The 19,722-nt window shown below is 30.8% G+C and overlaps 1 long non-coding RNA gene across 2 annotated transcripts in view; it reads left to right on the top strand.

The window, feature by feature from the left end:
* LOC125836077 (uncharacterized) overlaps positions 1-19,722 on the top strand; it is a 405,731-nt gene extending 386,009 nt beyond the window's left edge. For both annotated transcript variants that reach the window (XR_007443442.1, XR_007443441.1), the window contains exon 2: positions 19,490-19,722. This is a non-coding gene — a long non-coding RNA (uncharacterized LOC125836077). The remainder of the gene's footprint in view (positions 1-19,489) is intronic.

The raw sequence follows: 19,722 nt of genomic DNA, 5'->3' as shown, positions 1-19,722 counted from the left end.
CACTTTTACTTAAATATAAACTCTTAATTACATAAAATCTAAATAAGAAAATTTTTGGAAGAAATAATCAATACCATTTTAATCATATGAAACATTATTTATTTTAGATCATAATAAAAAGGTATGAAAGGCCTCACTTATGTAGTGTCGTAGAGGCAAAAGTAGAATTTCAACTTTACGGATTTTGAAATTTAAGATAATTAGGTCAAGCAATAATGGTTGGGTTAGTAATAAATTTAATATTTCTACATATTTAATGAATTTATTATCATAAATACATTATTTAAGAAAAAATTATTGTGTTCGATTAAGTTCAAAAGAAGGGTGTAAACCCTGAAAGAAGAAGGAAGTGTTTGCTTCAATTCGACAATCTAAAATAATATTGACAAATACATACACATCTTTTACGTAATTTCTAATTAATTTTTTAAATTTCACGTGAAACATCATTTATTTTAGATAAGAATAAAAAGATAATAGCATCGGTTAATATGAACTAGAAGATTTGGCTATTTGTTCCTAGTATAAGATGAGAATAAAAAGATAAATGCACGATTATTTATTAACACACAATCACGTGAAGTTATTCATACACTTTCTATAAATACCTTTATTCCACAACCTTATATATATAGTTACCAAAACCCCTCATTAGCTCATCAAATTCATCATCTATATTATCTCAAAAAAAAAAAAAAAAAAAACAAACCAAGTCAAGAAACCAATTGATTTGAGAATTCATACGACGTCAGATTCAATTTCAAAGAGCAATCAAATATCTTAAATTTGTGAAAATTATCGTTATAATCTGAATTCTTGTTGCGTTCAAATTATTTAGACATGAAAGTGAACGGCTACTTGTTATCGTTCAAGAGGTTGAACAAGAACAATAATGGAAACAGTATTGGTGCATCTAAAAGTCTTAGCAATGCTAGTGCTTCTCAAGGGGAAATAATAAGAAGAGATGAAAATAATTGTGGTACTAAAACATCATCATTGAGGTGGAGATTCAAGAAGAGTCTATACAAATTGCACTATTGGTTTGTTGACTCATTTTTATTCAAGATTGTCTCTATTTTTGAAGCAATTACTTTGGTTTCCACCTTAGCTTTCTTCTTCTTATGTTATGGTTTTCATATTTGATAATACTTTTGAATATTAGGGTTTATTAATATTGGACAAAAGTTGATATCAAATGGGGTGTAAGCTAAGGTTCATTTGATTTAAGTATTTATTTAGTTTTCTTTATCATATTCTCGATGTTATGAAAATGTGATGTGTAGATTAATTAGTACCTTAAACAACAACAAATGAAACAAGATGGAATTATTAATAGTTAAATAAAGAAATAATAACAATTAACTTCTTAAAATAGTTAATTACTAAGTCTCTGTCGTCAATAACGTTAAAAACTTGTTACATCCAACGTGATCCACAAGGACTTGTGATTAGGTGATTAGCGGTTTGATAGGATTACCTATTTGCCTTGCTTAATATATCATTATACAAACATTATGAATGCCTTCTTATTAATCCTCATTCCATAGCAGGCATACAAGATTGAGATTAAGTTTAATACAGGCGAGTAGGAAATCTAAAGATTCCCATGAGTAAAATTAATTTAGGTAACTTAAATAAATTAATTAGTTAGATTAGTTGAAAAATTCAACATGATTGATAGATGATCATGTCCAAAACCCGTCCTAAAAAAGATACGTGGTCACTGTAAATATAATTTGGTTTCTAAGTCCGGAGTCGAATCTCAAGAGAATTAAAATTTAGTTATAATTATTAAATATCACTAAGAAAATAAATTTGAACAATTATTTAATTTTAAATGAAAGATTCTTATTCTAACAAATATTAAAGCAATAAAAAAAATCAACTAAAAAGAATATAGGTTGACTTCAAGATTAAGGACGCCTAGAGTTATGATTTCTCTAATTGTCGGATTCCTTAATTCTCGCTACGTTTGATATGATATCACCTAACTAATTCATACCAATCATGAATCTTCTTTCACTATAAATATTGCTCGATCAAGTGTAGTAATTTCCTAGTGTTATTTTCTCGAATGAACCTTAGCGAATTGATTAATCTATTTACTTAAATTTTGTCAAAGCTTTGTTATTTCTAACCTCCACTTTTAAATCTCAGTCTTGATCTTTTAATGCTTCGTAGTGACATTGTTCAACTAAAACTTAATATCATAATCTCTCCGAGAAAAACAAGATATAAAGACACTGTTAATTGCTAACCAATTACAATCATTACGTAGTTGAACAATTAGAGATAAAAGAATGACTCAATTATATAAAAATGTAACAAGAATTCATCCAACAAAAGGTTCAATCAAAACTCTAGAAAATAATCTAAGTACTCATAATAGAGTTTAAGAACTTAGCATAGATTTGCATAACGAACAAGTAAAAGAGTAGAAGAGAATGAAACTGTAAGACAAATTCCAATGTGTCGGTTCTTCTCCTTATTCTTCCTCCCAAAAGTTGTGTAACCCCATTTTTGTCCACACATTCCTTAAATATGTGCGGTATAAATAATGTATTAACCTAGACTGGTCGTATGCTAAGCGGGCCATGTGAAAAACAACAACTCTGTGAAGTAAATGAAGAACTCCATTAATGCAAGCTAAGCTCACATGGAGAGAACTGAAACTGGAAAGGAGAATTGCATGAAGCTGTAAAATTTTATTGAAAATGAATTAAAGAACTAAGCATTACAATGTGATCCTTTATAATCAATCAATGATTTGGGAATTCTAGAAGATTCTAATCCTAATTGCATAACAAAATTCTAACAACTAAACTGATGCCTAACTAACTGCACTATAACTAACTTTCTTAACATTAATTATAACTAATTTGACTGTGTATTCTCATCAGCCCCCCTCAAGTTGGAGGTGAGAACAGAGAACTTGCTCAAGAGTGTAGTATGTTTGACCCCAGTCAAGGCTTTGGTGAAGATATTTGCCAGCTATGAATTAGTGGATATGTGGTGAAGTGTGATCAAGCCTTGTTGAAGTTTACTCCTAACAAAGTGACAATCAATTTCAATGTACTTTGTCCTTTTATGAAAAACTGGATTCTTGGCAATGTGTACTGCTGCTTGACTGTCACAATGAACATGTATAGGCAATGAGCACTTTACTGTCAACTCATCAAGTAGTCTTTCCATCTACACTAACTCTCCTACCACTTGTCTCATAGCTCTATATTCAGCTTCTGCAGAGGATAAAGACACAGTGGCTTGCTTCTTGGACTTCCAGCTAATAGGACTATCCCCCATAAGGACCAGGTACCCACTGATAGACTTCCTTGAATCAGGGCAAGCTGCCCAATCTGAATCACAATAAGCATTGACAGTGAGGTCAGACTTGTTTGAGATGAAAATTCCCAGTGTAGGGTCTTGCTTCAAATATCTGAGAACATGGTAAGCTACTTTCAAGTGTGGTTCTCTAGGTGTTTGCATGAATTGATTGAAGTGTTGTACACTGTAGGCTATGTCCATCCTTGTGTTTGTGAGAAAATTTAGTTTGCCAACTAACTTTCTGTAGTAAGTAGGATCTGACAGTAGTTTCCCATCTGTAGCCTTCAACTTTTCAGTGTAATTAAGTGGTGAAGTAGTGGCTTTGCAATTCAAGACAACAAACTCTTTTAAAAGATCAAAAGTAAACTTTCTCTGTGAAATAAGAGCACCATCATGCCTGTACAGTATTTCTAGCCCCAAGAAGTAATGTAGTTTCCCTAAATCCTTTATCTTGAACTGGTCATGAAGGAAAGACTTTAGGGAGTTTATCTCACTTACATCAGTGCCAGTGAGGATTATGTCATCAACATAAATTGCAACAAAAACCAAGGAGCTGTCTTTTCTCCTACAAAACAGTGAATAGTCACTATCTGAGTGTTTGTATCCTTTTGAGCGAAGACTGCTGGCAAGCTTATCATACCACTGCCTGCTGACTTGTTTCAATCCATATAAGGACTTTTTCAATTTGCACACCATGGTATTGCAACCTACTTCAAGACCTTGTAGAGGTGTCATGTACACTTCTTCATTTAAGTCACCATGTAAAAAGGCATTATTGACATCTAGTTGGTACATACTCCAACACTTCTTAACAGCCAACGAAATAAGTGTCCTAACAATAGTCATTTTAACCACAGGTGAAAATGTTTCAGTATAGTCTACTCCAGCCTACTGTGTGTACCCTTTTACTACCAATCTAGCCTTGAATCTTTCCACACTACAATCTGCCTTATGTTTGACTTTGTACACCCATTGTCAACAATAACATTTTTCCCTCTAGGTAATGGGACCAGGTCCCAAGTGTCATTTGCATACAAGTCTTCAAATTCTTGTGTCATGGCGTGTAGCCAGGCAAGATGCAACACAGCTTCTTCATATGAATTAGGTTCATAATCAAGTGAGATGGTATTTACCAACCGTTGACTATCAAAACAAAGAGTGGTGAAACAAACATGGCCATGGTGAGACAAAAATGAGGTGATAGAGTGATGTGGAGCAGAGGTGATATGTGCAGGTGTGGAAGAATGTAGATTGGGTAGTATGTAAGTGTAGTCATGTAGGTAGTTAGGGGTGTGAATGGTCCTAGTTGTTTTTCTAGGTGCTGGTTCATCATCATTGGTCACATGAATACTTGGAGTAGTGGGATTTTCTACACTGGTATGTTCAGTTGAGGCTACAGGTGAAGGTGTGTGCTAATGTGTGTTTGTGGTTACCAAATTATTAGTGACCTCATGTGATGTAGCATTGTTCAACAAATCATCATCAACCTAAGTATTTATTGGACCAGGTACACAAGTTGAATTAGTAGAATGATCAAGCAATTTTAAAATTGAATTGAAACTAGAACCATCAGGAGCAATGACAAAAAGGAAAACCTTTTCATGGAAGACAACATCTCTGGATATGTGAACTCTTTTGGTAGCCAAATTTAGGACTTTGTATCCTTTTGTGTTGAAAGGATATCCAACAAAAATATGGGGCATAGTTCTAGGTTCAAATTTATCCTTGTGAGTCTTTAAAACAGTTGGAAAACAGAGGCAACCAAAACTCTTAAGGTCGAAATAAGTGGGTTGTTTGTGATATAATAGCTCATATGGGGTCTTATTATGAAGTATTTGAGTAGGTAATCTATTGATGAGATATGTGGTTGTCAAAACACATTCTCCCCAGTACCTCATAGGCAACTGTGATTGAAAGAGAAGTGCCCTTGTTGTTTCAAGGAGATACTTATGTTTCCTTTCTACCACACCATTTGTTGAGGTGTGTAGGGACAAGATTTTTAGTGTATTATTCCTTTTGTTTGAAAGAAACAGGTAGCTTCTGCTGATGTGAACTCTAAACCATTGCCAGATCTTATGGCTTTCAACTTAGTTTGGAATTGATTTTCTATGAAAGATGTAAAAGCTTTGATAGTTTGCAGGGCATTACTTTTGCATCTAAGCAATTGTGTCCAGGTGGACCTATTATAGTCATCCACCATGGTTAGGAAATAATGGTAACCATCATGGGTGAGAGTGTGGTATGGTCCCCATAGATCAATGTGTAGCAAATCAAACACCTTAATAGTGGTGATGGTACTTTCAAGGAATGAAAGTCTGGTCTGCCTAGCCATTGGGCATATGGTACAATTGAAAGGTTGTTTGGGAGAAAAATTGACAGGTATGGTGAAAATATTTTTCATTTTCACAAAAGGTACATGTCCTAGTCTAGCATGCCATAAGAGTTCATCATCATGAGTGTGATTGAAAGTAATAGCAAAAGAAGAACAATTATCAGTAGGACAAACAAGAGAACTGACAGTAGAACAACCATTTGTATTGATAGAATTAGAATGTTTTACAGAACATTTATTAGGATCAAAATCCTTGTTAATATTGACTACAGAAGGAACAAGATGGCATTTCACATAAGATGAGTTGATCTCAGCAGGAGATGGGCAACAATTGTGACATTTGGGACATAGGAAGTATATACCATTCTTGGCTCTACCAAGTTCCAGAGGGCTCTTTAGAGAAGGGTCCTGCAGCAAACAAGAAACACTGTTAAAACTAACTACACCATGAAGTTGTAATGCCAAACAGTGAACTGAGATTAAATTAAACTTGAAACTTGGTACAAACAATACTTTTTTAAGAGTCAGTGTTGAACTTAGACTAATATCACCAATTTCAATCACTTTAACTTTGTAACCATTAGGTAGAGAAATTAAGAAAGGATATGGGAGTGGTCTGATGTTTGTGAGTGTGGTTTTATTATAAGTCATACGATAAGATGCTCTCGAATCTATGATCCAAGAGTCAGCAACTAATTTAACACACTTACAAGATAGATCACCTATTTTATTTATAGAAGAGTAGCAAGCAAGTATACCTGCCAAGTTCACAGCTCAATTCATCATGTTGTCAGAATTATCTGAGTTAGTGCCTCCATTTCCAACTTGTAGAGTTCCCAAGATATTAAGCAACTGTTCATATTGGTTCGTAGACATTCAATGGCATTTGCCTCTTCAATTCAGGATCTTCCTCACTCTGGTCCTTACTCATCTCAGAAGCACATACATTTCCTGCAGAACCTGAACTTTTTCCCTTTGGAAACCTTCAGTTGGATGGGTATCCATGAAGTTTGTAGCACCTGTCCTTTGTGTGTCCTGATCTTTTACAGTAGTCACTGAATAGTGAGGACCTATTAGTGCTAGAACTGCCTCTAAACATAGTGTTGTTGTTGTTGTTGTGATTACTAGGCCCATTTCCACCTCCCCTAGTGGAACTGTAATTAGTCCTGGGATTTTTTAGTCCTGTACCATTGTTAGATTGGACATATGCATTCAGTGAGGTGGAATCCAACACTGTGTGGTTGTGAGACTTCATTTTTCTTTGTTTTTCCTCTTGGGATAAAATGGCAAAGGCTTGTGCCATGCTGGGAAGTGTGCTCATCATGAGAATATTGCCTCTAATGGTTGTATACATCTCGTATAGCCCCATTAAAAATGTATTAGTCTCCTGTCCTATTCAGCTTTGTGCAACTTGGTCTTACCACCACAAGTGCACACACATGTACAATGGGAACTAATATCAATAGTGTTCATCTCTTCCCACAACTTCTTCATTTTCGTGTAATAGCCAGTAATATCTAAAGCACCTTGGACGAGGTCATTTATCTCCTTTTGTAGCTGATACAACTTGTATCCATTCGTTTGGTCATACCTTTCTTCCAACTCTGCCCAAAGTTCCTTTGCATTGTTCACATACTGTAGGCTGTCATGTAAATCAGGGGACAATGAGTTCATGATCCAAGATGTTACCATGTCGTCACACCTTTCCCACCGTAGAAAATTGGGATCAGTAGGATCAGGTCGCACCAATGCTCCATTGATGAATCATGTCTTGCCTTTCACTGATAAGGCTCTAAGGACAACTTTTCTCCATGATCTATAACCACCACCATCAAACACAACAGGTAACAAAGAGGATCCAGAACTCTCCGACGGGTGCAGATAGAAAGGGCTAGAGAAATTCATTCGAACTAATGTAGAATCAACTGGAAGATGTGAAGAACTTGAAGTAGTATCAGCTTGTATGTCGACCATGGTGGTGTTTCAAGGATTGTAAACATCAGACAAACAACAACAAACTACAGATCTATTTTTTCCCAATTAACAACAGACAAACAACAACAAACTACGGATCCAATCTTTCCCAATCAAACAAGAGGAAAACTCTAATCGATCAAAGGATTGGAGGAAGATCGAAAATGGCAGAAACAACAAATGAATTCAAAATGCACAAAAAAAATGAACAGCTAGAGGAAAAATGAGCTCACGAAATGGATTTGATGCAGAGCAAAACTTGCGAGCAATCTCCTGTGCTCTGATACCATGTGAAAAATAGCAACTCAGACTGTGAAGTAAATGAAGAACTCCATTAATGCAAGCTAAGCTCATATGGAGAGAACTGAAACTGGAAAGGAGAATTGCATGAAGCTGTAAAATTTTATTGAAAATAAATTAAGGAACTAAGCATTACAATGTTATCATTTATATACAATCAATGATTTGGGAATTCTAGAAGATTCTAATCCTAACTGCATAAAAGAATTCTAACAACCAAACTAATGCCTAACTAACTGCAATATAACTAACTTTCTTAACATTAATTATAACTAATTCGACTATGTATTCTCATCAGATAGCATATCCGCTCCACGCGTGGCCAATTTTCCAGAAGCCACTGTATTAATTATGAGTTTCTTGGTTTCTTTTCAACTAGCGCGGAGCGGGCCTGGTAGCATAGCCGCTCCACGCAGTCTATTCTTGCACCCTCAAGTTCTTCTTCATTTTCTAAGTTCTTTTAGTTGAATGACTATTGAATGCGTTCTTTGTCATTTCAATGGGCTTCTACTCAGATTTCAAAGCTCCATTACAAATCTATTTTCGCTCCAAACTTATTAATTAGCTTTGACATAAGTTTACTATACAAAGAAACACACTTAATAAGCATATAACGATTTTAATAATGGTCAAGTGATGGTAAAAAAACACATATATAGGAGGTCTTCGTAACAGTTAAATATATGCATTTTTAGCCTAATATTAGTAGATTTTACACGATCTTGAAATATTAACATTTCTCACAAAAGTGATACTTGATCACATACTTTATTATATTCTTGTCGATGGTATATATTTGTCTGCGTGTTCCAAAAGTAAGAAAAAATATGTACTCTTTTCATCTACTTTTGATTGTCATGTTGAGCTTTTTAAAAGTTAATTTGACTAAATTTTAAAGTTAAATTAAATTACATTAATTCGATATTTTAAACAAAAAATTTTGATATTCAGAAACTATACGAAAAATACTATAAATTGCAATTTTTTGTATATCAATATGATTAAAAAATATATAATGAAATGTTAGTCAAAGTTCTTATAGTTTGAGTCTAAAAAAGAAAATCATAACATTTAAAAGTGGACGGAGATAGTAAATGATACACTTCTTTGAGAAGAATGTCGATTGATATAGCATGTATCTGGCAAGATATAAACCATGCATCACAAAAAGAATTATTCTCAAAATTCTATCACTTTCTTTTTCCTATTAATTTTTTTTCAAACTTTACATGCTCCTTTAATGCCACTTCATTTCATAGGGATAGTGCTAGCCTTGAGATTCTTCAATCTCTACTGGAATAAAGGTGCATGCATTAATTATACGTTCTCATTGCAAGGAAACTGCTTTAATTTTTATTTTATTTTTTGAAAAATAAATAACTTATCAATTTTACATATTTAATTGGTGAGTTCAAATTATTTAATAAGGTAAATTTAAAAGGTAAATGTGTTAGAACAACAATAATATTGTCAACATATTCGGTGTATTTCTATAAATAGGATATTTTGAAGATGATGTCATGTATGTTGACCTTACAAGTTATACCTTTCATTATAAGGTAAAGAGTCTAATTTTGATCGACTCTTAGCTCAAGAAAATATTAAGTATTAGTCAAAATTGTTTTGTAAATAATACTCTCTTTGTTTTAATTTTATAATTTGTTATGTTTGATTTTGATTTGAGACAATTTTTATTAAAAAATTAAATCTTATAGTTTTAAACTAAAAACATATAGAATATACCAAAATGTCCTTTTATCGGGTTGTCTTTAAGTATTATCATGCAATAACACAATTTTTAAAGTACTTTTGTTAAATAAATCATGATTTTAATAATATGCATCAATATGAAACAAAAAAATATATATAAATAAGGACAAATTTGTCAAGTCATAATTGATTTATATTTATTTTAAATAGATTCAAAGAAAGTTTTTAAAAAAAAAAAAAGGTGTAATATCATAAATCACATGGGAAGTGAATATTATACGACAAAACTTGAAGAAAGATCTCTGAAACTATCCTTTTAAAAAAGTTAATACGATAGATTAATAATGACAAAGTTCATCATTAATTTCATTTCTTTTAGTTGTTCACAGATCCCCAAATTCGTAGTAAACAGCAACAACAGTTAACATCAACAACAACAACAGTTTAATACACAAAATATTTTATGTTCATATAAGATCTGAAAAAGAACCATATCACACGTTCGCTGTAAGCTTACGTTATATTAAACATAAAAATTGAGGACAACTAATTAAATAGAATCATATACTAGTAGACAACCAGTAAATATTTAATAATTGAATAAAATAACAAATAATGTCCAACGCAGAGCTTTATTCAAGGGTTGACAATGTCATAATTGGATAAGCTGTCACTCTCAAGACACAATTTTTGCATAGTTGGAAAGACTAATTACAGGTCTACCATACTTTATTATGACTAATTTTATAATTAAAATAATATAAGAAAAATAATATTATATAACAACACGTAATATATTTATTAGGTTGATATCAAGCTGATAAAATGACAAAAACATCCTTTTTGCTTGAGTGTAAATTTAAAATGAGTGAACTTTCGCATATAGCCACTCAAAAATATCCTAATTACGTTTCATAGCTATAAGTTGCTAATTAACTTTGTAGCTACATGTGATAGGGAGGAGAGTGGCGAGCGAGACAAGGAGAGGGAGGAGAGAGGCGAGTGAGAGAGGGCAGAGAGTGGGAGAGAGGTGAATTGTATATGTATATCGGTTAGAAAATTGTATATTATACATATGTATTTGTATATTCTGGACAGCGAGATTGGGAGAGGGAGGAGAGAGGCAAGCGAGAGAGGACAATAATTCGTATAATTCACATGTTTTTGTATAATTGAGTAATATAATGTCTGAAATTATACAGATATGATAAAACTCAAAATAATGAATTGATACAAATATAAACATATGAACTTTAAACAGTTATAAAAAATATATTATACAAATTAGATTATATAAATTATATTATACAAAATTCAAAAACTACACGTTTATACAAACTTTAAAAAGTTATACACAAAAAGATTGAATATATATGATGACAAAACTGAAAAACCAAAGGAAATCATCGTCATATACAAATACAAACTACCGTATACAAATACAAATCATACAAATAATTGTTAGTTGTGAATTATACAAATGTGTGAATTATACATATACAAACATGGCTAATTATACAAACTCGAGATTAGCCCACGTAATTAATGGTTAATGTCGCGAGTGGTAAGTATAGCAAACTATAAATATGATAAATAATTAAATAATATATATTTGCTTAACCGCGTAATTTTCTCTAAAATTAACCCTATCATTAGTAACTCAAATAAATAAATTAATTAGTCAGACTAGTTGAATAATTCAGCACAAATAGTAAATATCTATTCCACTTCCGTGCCAAGTGTGAAAGTTAATTATTTTTTCCTTTCAGTCGCAATCTTTAGTAGTTAAAATTAGAAAAAATGGCCAAATGCCCCCTAATCTATATTCGAATTTTCAGCTACACACTTCAATTTTACGGAGGTCCTATCACCCCCTTGAACTTTTTAAAATTGAAATTTCTATCTCCCTAAACGCTTACTTGGCAAAGTGAGTGTATTTCACTCTCTTTGAGAGAGTGAAGACGAAAAACAAATATTAAAATATTATTTCTAATATATTTTTCATAAATATATGTATATTTATTTATTATTCCGTTTTTTCCTAATTATTTTTATCTCTTTTAATTTGTTTTCTTCTTCATAGCAACTTGATACAACATATATGGCAAGCATCAAATTTCATCACCATTTTGAAATCATCGCCAACACTACGTCAATCATACACCACAAATCGTATTAGCAATTTCACCCACCAATTTTCACAATCAAGAATTATGTACCAAAAATATTTCAAATCAAAGCAAAATTAAGCTTGAATAAGGATACCCAATTGTTTTTCTTCGATAAACTTTGATTATTAAGAAATTATTTCATTCTATATTCAATACTCAACAGACCCATAGAAATCTTCCTCAACTAATTTTAATTGCTGGTCATTTTTCTACAAATCTAAAAAAAATGTAACACTCGCTCTTCATCTTCTTCGGCCTATTGCTCTGAAAATTTGATTTAAAATCACCTAAATTCTTCTCAAAATCGCCCATAAATTCTGAATATAAGCTTTTCTCGACATTTCGATTCCTTTGATATATTACCCACTCAAAATGGAGCTCGTTTGTGGCAAATCAAATTTCGAACTCAAGCTTTTGAACTATCTTTAATGGAAGTTTCAAGTTGGTGCTTCACATTTTAAACTATGAGCTTCAGTTTTCAGCCATACAGAACTCTTCCAACCATCAACGAAAGCAGCTCCCAAATCGAAGAATATAGATCCAATAATTTCATATGGAAGCTCATCGATTTCCATGGAGTTTCGGCTATTCTTCAAATCTAAAAATCTTAGCCATGAACTCAGTCAAACTCATCATGTTTAGCTTCAAATAACTACCAACCATCTATGTTATCAACAAGTTTCAAATTTAAAAATCCAAAATACATCCATAAAATTTGGCATTGTGACCTTTAACTAGACTATAAATAAGAAAGGAAAAAGAATAAAAAAAAAGTTTTTAATAAAATTTCCACCTGTCAGCGCGTGGGTTTCACCGGCCAGCATAAATGTGGTTGTGATGATTTAGGAGTGTAATAATATCAAACTTAAATAGTTCAAGGTGGTAATAGGATCCCCGTAAAGTTAAAGTGTTTAGTTGAAAATCCGAATATAGGTTAAGGGGGCATTTGACTATTTTCTCGTTAAAATTAATATATAAAATATCATCTTAAACATGTTCCTTGACTAAATTATTTAGAATTAATTTAATTTAATTAATCACAATTTTTGTAAGAACAATATATAAGTTTAGTCCACTTCTTTTATCTCTTTTCTTTTTCCTCTTTTTTGAACCTTTACATGCTCTTTTTATGATACTGCTTGGAATATTGGGAGTGAGTGCTACTCCAATTCATAGTGGAAAAAGATATTATGATTCTTCAATCTCTACTCGGACTATACTTCTATCTTTCTCTTAGGAATAAAGGTGCATAAACACTAGAATTTAAAAAAAAATTACGATAATTAGTTAGCAATAATAATATGAGTATTTATAATTAATATTCTATGTAAATGTTGTTAAAGACTTTAATGACTCTGAAAGCATTGTCATTGATTCAATTGGCCCTAAAAAAAACTTATTCTCTTTTATATATATATATATACTAGTAAAGAGCGCCCGGGCCCAACATTAATAAAGTTATATTGTTACTCTCTCCATCCCATATTAGATGAGAATCTTACTAAAATATTTTTTTCATATTATTTGAGCACTTATTAAATTAGGATAGAATTAATTAATTGTTTTCCATTTTACCCCTACAATTAAAAAGAAAGCCCGGGCAGCATTAATAAAGTTATATTGTTACTCTCTCCGTCCCATATTAGATGAGAATCTTACTAAAAATATATTTTCATACTATTTGAGCACTTATTAAATTAGGATAAAATTAATTAATTCTTTTCCATTTTACCCCTACAATTAATATGACCATTCCTATATTGTATGTGTATTTTTTTAACTCATTTCAATGTACATTGATATAAACAAAGGGCAAAATGGTGAAGTCTTCCAATGTATTAATGATTTCTTAATCACCGTGTAAAGTTAGAAGTGTCCATCTAATATGGGACGGAGGGAGTATAGTTTATGTATTGTTATAAAATTAGTAAAGATTGTTATAATATATTTTGCTCATAAGTGAGCTAATATAGAAACTTATTTGTCATTTGTCTTTTTAATTTCAATTTTAAATAGCAAATAAATGTAGCGATAAGATTGAGGGTAGAAATGAAGCATATCTTTCTAAATTTAAGTAAAAATAAACAAAGTAGAAGTAACATTAGGGTTATCGATAGGACGATTCATTCAGTTATTTAAAAAAAAATTATATCATTCAAATTTTCGACTATTTTATAATGTATAACCAAAATTAAAATTTTAAAATCATCCCAATCCTAATTAATGTGACAGAAGCAGTACAAAAATTAGTCTTTTTTTTATTGTCTTGTTATTATTTATTGTAAATTATAGTACTTTTTATTAAAGTTTTTAATAACATATGTTACTTTTTATGTTTGAGAGTTAAACCAACTTTTTTTTTTATATGTATTTTAATTTTATATGTGTTTTGTCCTTTTCCATTTTCAAAAACTAATACTCTCTCCGTCCCATATTAGATGAGAATCTTACTAAAAATATTTTTTTCATATTATTTAAGCACTTATTAAATTAGGATAGAATTAATTAATTCTTTTCCATTTTACCCCTACAATTAATATGACCATTCCTATATTGTATGTGTATTTTTTGTAACTCATTTCAATGTACATTGATATAAACAAAGGGCAAAATGGTGAAGTCTTCCAATTTATTAATGATTTCTTAATCACCGTGTAAAGTTGGAAGTGCTCATCTAATATGGGACGGAGGGAGTATAGTTTATGTATTGTTATAAAATTAGTAAAGATTGTTATAATATATTTTGCTCATAAGTGAGCTAATATAGAAACTTATTTGTCATTTGTCTTTTTAATTTCAATTTTAAATAGCAAATAAATGTAGCGATAAGATTGAGGGTAGAAATGAAGCATATCTTTCTAAAATTTAAGTAAAAATAAACAAAGTAGAAGTAACATTAGGGTTATCGATAGGACGATTCATTCGGTTATTTAAAAAAAAATTATATCATTCAAATTTTCGGCTATTTTATAATGTATAACCAAAATTAAAATTTTAAAATCATCCCAATCCTAATTTATGTGACAGAAGCAGTACAAAAATTAGTCTTTTTTTTTGTTGTCTTGTTATTATTTATTGTAAATTATAGTACTTTTTATTAAAGTTTTTAATAACATATGCTACTTTTTATGTTTGAGAGTTAAACCAACTTTTTTTTATATGTCTTTTAATTCTATATGTGTTTTGTCCTTTTCCATTTTGAAAAACCAATACTCTCTTCATTTTATTTTATATGTCATTTCTTTTTATAAATATATTGGTTATTCCCTCTTCTTATTGGAACACATGTTGACTTGTGGTGAATACTTATTCCCTCTTCTTATATAGTAATTCATTCGGTTAATTTTTTTTAAAATTATATCATTCAATTTTTTGGCTATTTTATACTGTATAACCAAAATTAAAATTTTAAAATCATCCCAATCCTAATTTATGTGACAGAATCAGTATAAAAATTAGTCCTTTTTTTGTTGTCTTGTAGATATTTTAAGTTATTATTTATTGTAAATTATAGTACTTTTTATTAAAGTTTTTAATAACATATGTTACTTTTTATGTTTGAGAGTTAAATCAACTTTTTTTTTATATGTTTTTTAGTTTTATATGTGTTTTGTCCTTTTCCATTTTGAAAAACCAATACTCTCTCCATTTTATTTTATATGTTATTTCTTTGTATAAATATATTGATTATTCCCTCTTCTTATTGGAACACATGTTGACTTGTGGTGAATACTTATTCCCTCTTCTTATATAGTAATATATAATGAAATATTTGTATTAATCATTGATTCAAAAGGTATGCAAAAATTAAAATAGATAAATAAAAATGAACGAAAAGATTATAAAATGTAGATAGATATAGGGTGTGTTTGGTATGAAGGAAAATGTTTTTCTAGAAAATGTTTTCCTGGAAAACAAGTAGATTTTTGACTTGTTTTCTCATGTTTGGTTGGTGAGTAGAAAATATTATCGAAAAATATGTTTTAGTGTTTAATTTATGAATGAAAAATATTTTTGAGAAAATATCTTTTATTTTTACTAGAGAGTAGAAAATAATTTTTGAAATTGATTTTTTTTTAAAAAAAAAAACTTAATTTTTTTTGGAGGGGGGTGGTGGCTGGTAGGGGCTGATTGGGGGGGGGGGTTGCCGGTAGGCGTGGTGCAGGGTGAAAATAAAAATTTGAAAGTGAAAATATTTTTTAAAAGCAATTTTTTTTTTGTGGGGAGGAGGGGGGGGGGGGGGTCGAGGGTGGGGTGATAGGGTGAAAAATAAAAATTTGAAATTGAAAATATTTTTTAAAAACAACTTTAAATTATTTTTTTTGGGGGAGGGATTCTGGTAGGGGGACTGGCGGGGGTCGAGGGTAGGGTGGTGGGGTGAAAACAAACTTTAAACTATTTTTTTTGGGGGGGGGGGTGGTAGGGGTGCTGGCGGGGTGGAGGGTGAAAAATAAAAATTTAAAATTGGAAATATTTTTTAAAAACAAACTTTAAATTTATTTTTTCAACAAAAAAAATATAATATGAAGTTGGAGGAGAGTTTTAGAAAATGTTTTTCGTTATTTTTGAATGAAAGTCATTTTTCTTAAATTTGAGGAAAATGAGTTTATTTGGAAAACATTTTACCCAACCAAGTAGATTTTTGACTTATTTCTCATGTTTGGTTGGTGAGTAGAAAATATTTTTTAGTTTTTAATTTATGAATGAAAAATATTTTTGAGAAAATATCTTTTATTTTTACTAGAGAGTAGAAAATAATTATTGAAATTGAAAATATTTTTAAAAAAAAACTTAATTTTTTTTTGGAGGGGGTGGGGGTGGGTGGCTAGTAGGGGGCTGATTGGGGGGGGGGGGGGTTTGCGGGTAAGTGTGGTGTGGGGTGAAAATATTTTTTGAAAGCAAACTTTAAATTATTATTTTTTGTGGGGGGGGCAGTGGGGTCGACGGTAGGATGGAAGGGTGAAAAAATAAAATTTTGAAATTGGAAATATATTTTTAAAAACAAACTTTAAATTTATTTTTTTCAACAAAAAAATTGTAATATGAAGTTGGAGGAGAGTTTTGGAAAATGTTTTCCTTGATTTTTGAATATAAGTCATTTTCCTTAAATTTGAGAAATATGAATTGATTTGAAAAACATTTTACCCAACCAGCCATAAAAAAATTGGAAAATATTATCCGAAAAATGTTTTCCTTCATACCAAACACACCCATAGAGTCGACAATTTTTTTTCAATAGACCCTAGTCAAATAAGAATAATTTTAAACAGACATATTAACGGCCTCGTGAATGCTTAAAATTATTCACATTTATCATATAGTAATAATTAATTAAATTCTGCCATAGACACCAAATATTATCTTTTCTATTTGGGCAACGACTAGAAGATTAATATCATTAATTTACACAATCTCAAAATATCGATGCAACTGTGGGGGAGATATAGAGTTAACAGTATAGGTTTTGCAGATCATCACTAATTTTATGTTCTAGCCAGATACTAATTATTTAAAATATCTATTTACTCTATATATAAATTACTAAATTAAAAAATATTATTCTCTTGGATGCATATATAAATTAAAGCACTCTTACTTAAATATCATAGTAAATATTTAATATTGGATTACATAGAGAGGATAAATTTGGAAGAAAACAATTAACAAATCCTTAATCACATGAAATATCATTTATTTTAGATCAGAATAAATAGGTATAAGCATTACTCAATATGAACAGGAAGAGTATACTGGAACTTTAACCTTGTGAGTTCTAAAATTTATTATGACGATTTTAAGTAATAATAATTGGATTAGTTCTAAATTTAATATTTCTACATATATAATAAATTTACTATCACAAATATACTATTTAAGCAAAATCTACTGAGTTGGACTAAACCAAAAAAAGGAGTGTGAAACCCTGAAAGATGGGAAGCACCCGCTTCAATTCAACGGTCTAAATAATATTGGCAATTACGTACATATCTTTAATTAATTTCTCAAATTTCACATGAAACATCATTTATTTTAACAATTACGTATGTATCTTTTTTGTAATTTTCAATAAATTTCTTGGATTTTACGTGAAACGTTATTTATTTTAGATGAGAATAAAAAGATAAAAACAAGATTTGGCTACTTGTTCCTAAGTGGATCTATTCTACAAGGCGCAACAACGCACGATTCTCCTGCCATTTTGACCCACACATTATTTATAAAGCGCAATTCATTCAAACTTTACATTTTCCTTTTATGATACATCTTGAATATTTAGGAGTGATAGTGCTAGTCCATTTTGTAGTGGGAAAGTATAATGATGCCCAGTCTTAAATTTCTTCAATCTTCATCGAAACAAAAGTAAGATTTGGAGAGAGTGGTGTATATGCTGAATTTACACCTTTCATATTATGGGGTAAAAACATTATTTTCATAGACCCTTGACTCAAGAATATTGTCAGTCATATTTTGTAAATAGTACTCCCTTTGTTTTACTTTTGATTTAACACAGAGTTAAAAAAAATAGATAAAAGTTTTGAATCTTACAGTCTTAAATTAAAAATATATAGAATGTATCAAATTAAAATGCCCTTTAATCTTACAATCTTAAATATGTGGTGAAAAGTTGAAATTAATGAATTATCAAAAAACAAAGGAACATTACTTTTAAACAAATTAAAAAAATATGTAGTAGTAAATTTTGACAAGAGAACGTATATGCATATATATCATATACCATGAGAGTAGAACATCATCAAAAGATGTGGTGCAGTGGATGAGGTTGCTCCTCTTTTAATTGAAGGTCTCAATTGGAGCCTTGAATATGACAAAAATCTTGTTTAGGGAGCCCTCCACCCCTCCCCCCGAATGAGGTCTTACACAACGCTAATCTGTAATAGTCGGATTCCAATGCAACTATCGAACACCGAATAGGAAACCAAAAAAGGCACAGTATAAATCCAGAATAGTCAAACTCTAATACAAATATCGAATATCAATAATGTATAATGCAATCAGGTACACCGAATAGGGAACCACTAAAAGAAAGTACAATATAAATTTAGAATAGTGTAATACTGGTATCGGACACGGATAACGTATAAAGCGATTAAGTGTGAAACTTGAAAGGGGGAGGAAGCTTCTACCTAGCTATCTTCTACGAAGTTTCCAATTTCTTGAATTTAACTACCTCTCTCCTAAGTGGACTTTTTCTACAAGGCTCAATTAAAAAAATCATGTTCACACTTCTAGCCCCCACTTTTGACTAATCATATATAAAAATACCTTTATCCCACAACCTTATATTATATATAGGCATTACCAAAACCCCTCATTGGCTCACCAAACTCATCTTCTATTATCCTCTCCCAAAAAAATAAAAAATCCAAGAAACAAACAAAGTCAAGAATCCAATATTTGACTTGAGTACTAATTCATACGACGTTCGATTCAATCTCAACGTTTAAACAAATAGTCTAAATTCTTGTTACGTTCAAGTTATTCAGATATGAAAGAGAGTGGTTATTTGATGTCATTCAAGAGGTTGAACAAGAATAAAAATGGTGCATCTAAAAGTCTTAGCAATGGTGGTGATTCTCAAGGGGAAATAACAACGAGTAATGATGATAATAATAATTCTACGAATTATAAGGCAACCTCATTGAGGCGGAGATTCAAGAATTTGTGTTCGCGGAAGAAGAAGAGTCTATACAAATTGCGTCATCATCGGTTCGTTGAATTTTTTTTATTCAAGATTGCCTCTCTTTTGGAAGCAATTGCTATGGTTGCTACCTTAGTTTTCTTCTTCTTCCGTTATGGTTTTCATTTTTGATTCTTTTATATATATTTTCTTTGTAAATCAAGAGTTCATTAATATTGGATAAAAGTTGATATCTAATGGGGTGTAAGGTT

Source organism: Solanum verrucosum, unplaced genomic scaffold (genome assembly GCF_900185275.1).
Source record: "Solanum verrucosum unplaced genomic scaffold, falcon-dt-bn FXZP01000208.1, whole genome shotgun sequence".
NCBI classification, from domain to species: Eukaryota; Viridiplantae; Streptophyta; class Magnoliopsida; order Solanales; family Solanaceae; genus Solanum; species Solanum verrucosum.
The sequence above is the reverse complement of the archived record's forward strand: the minus strand, read 5'-3'. Positions and strand labels throughout refer to the sequence as shown.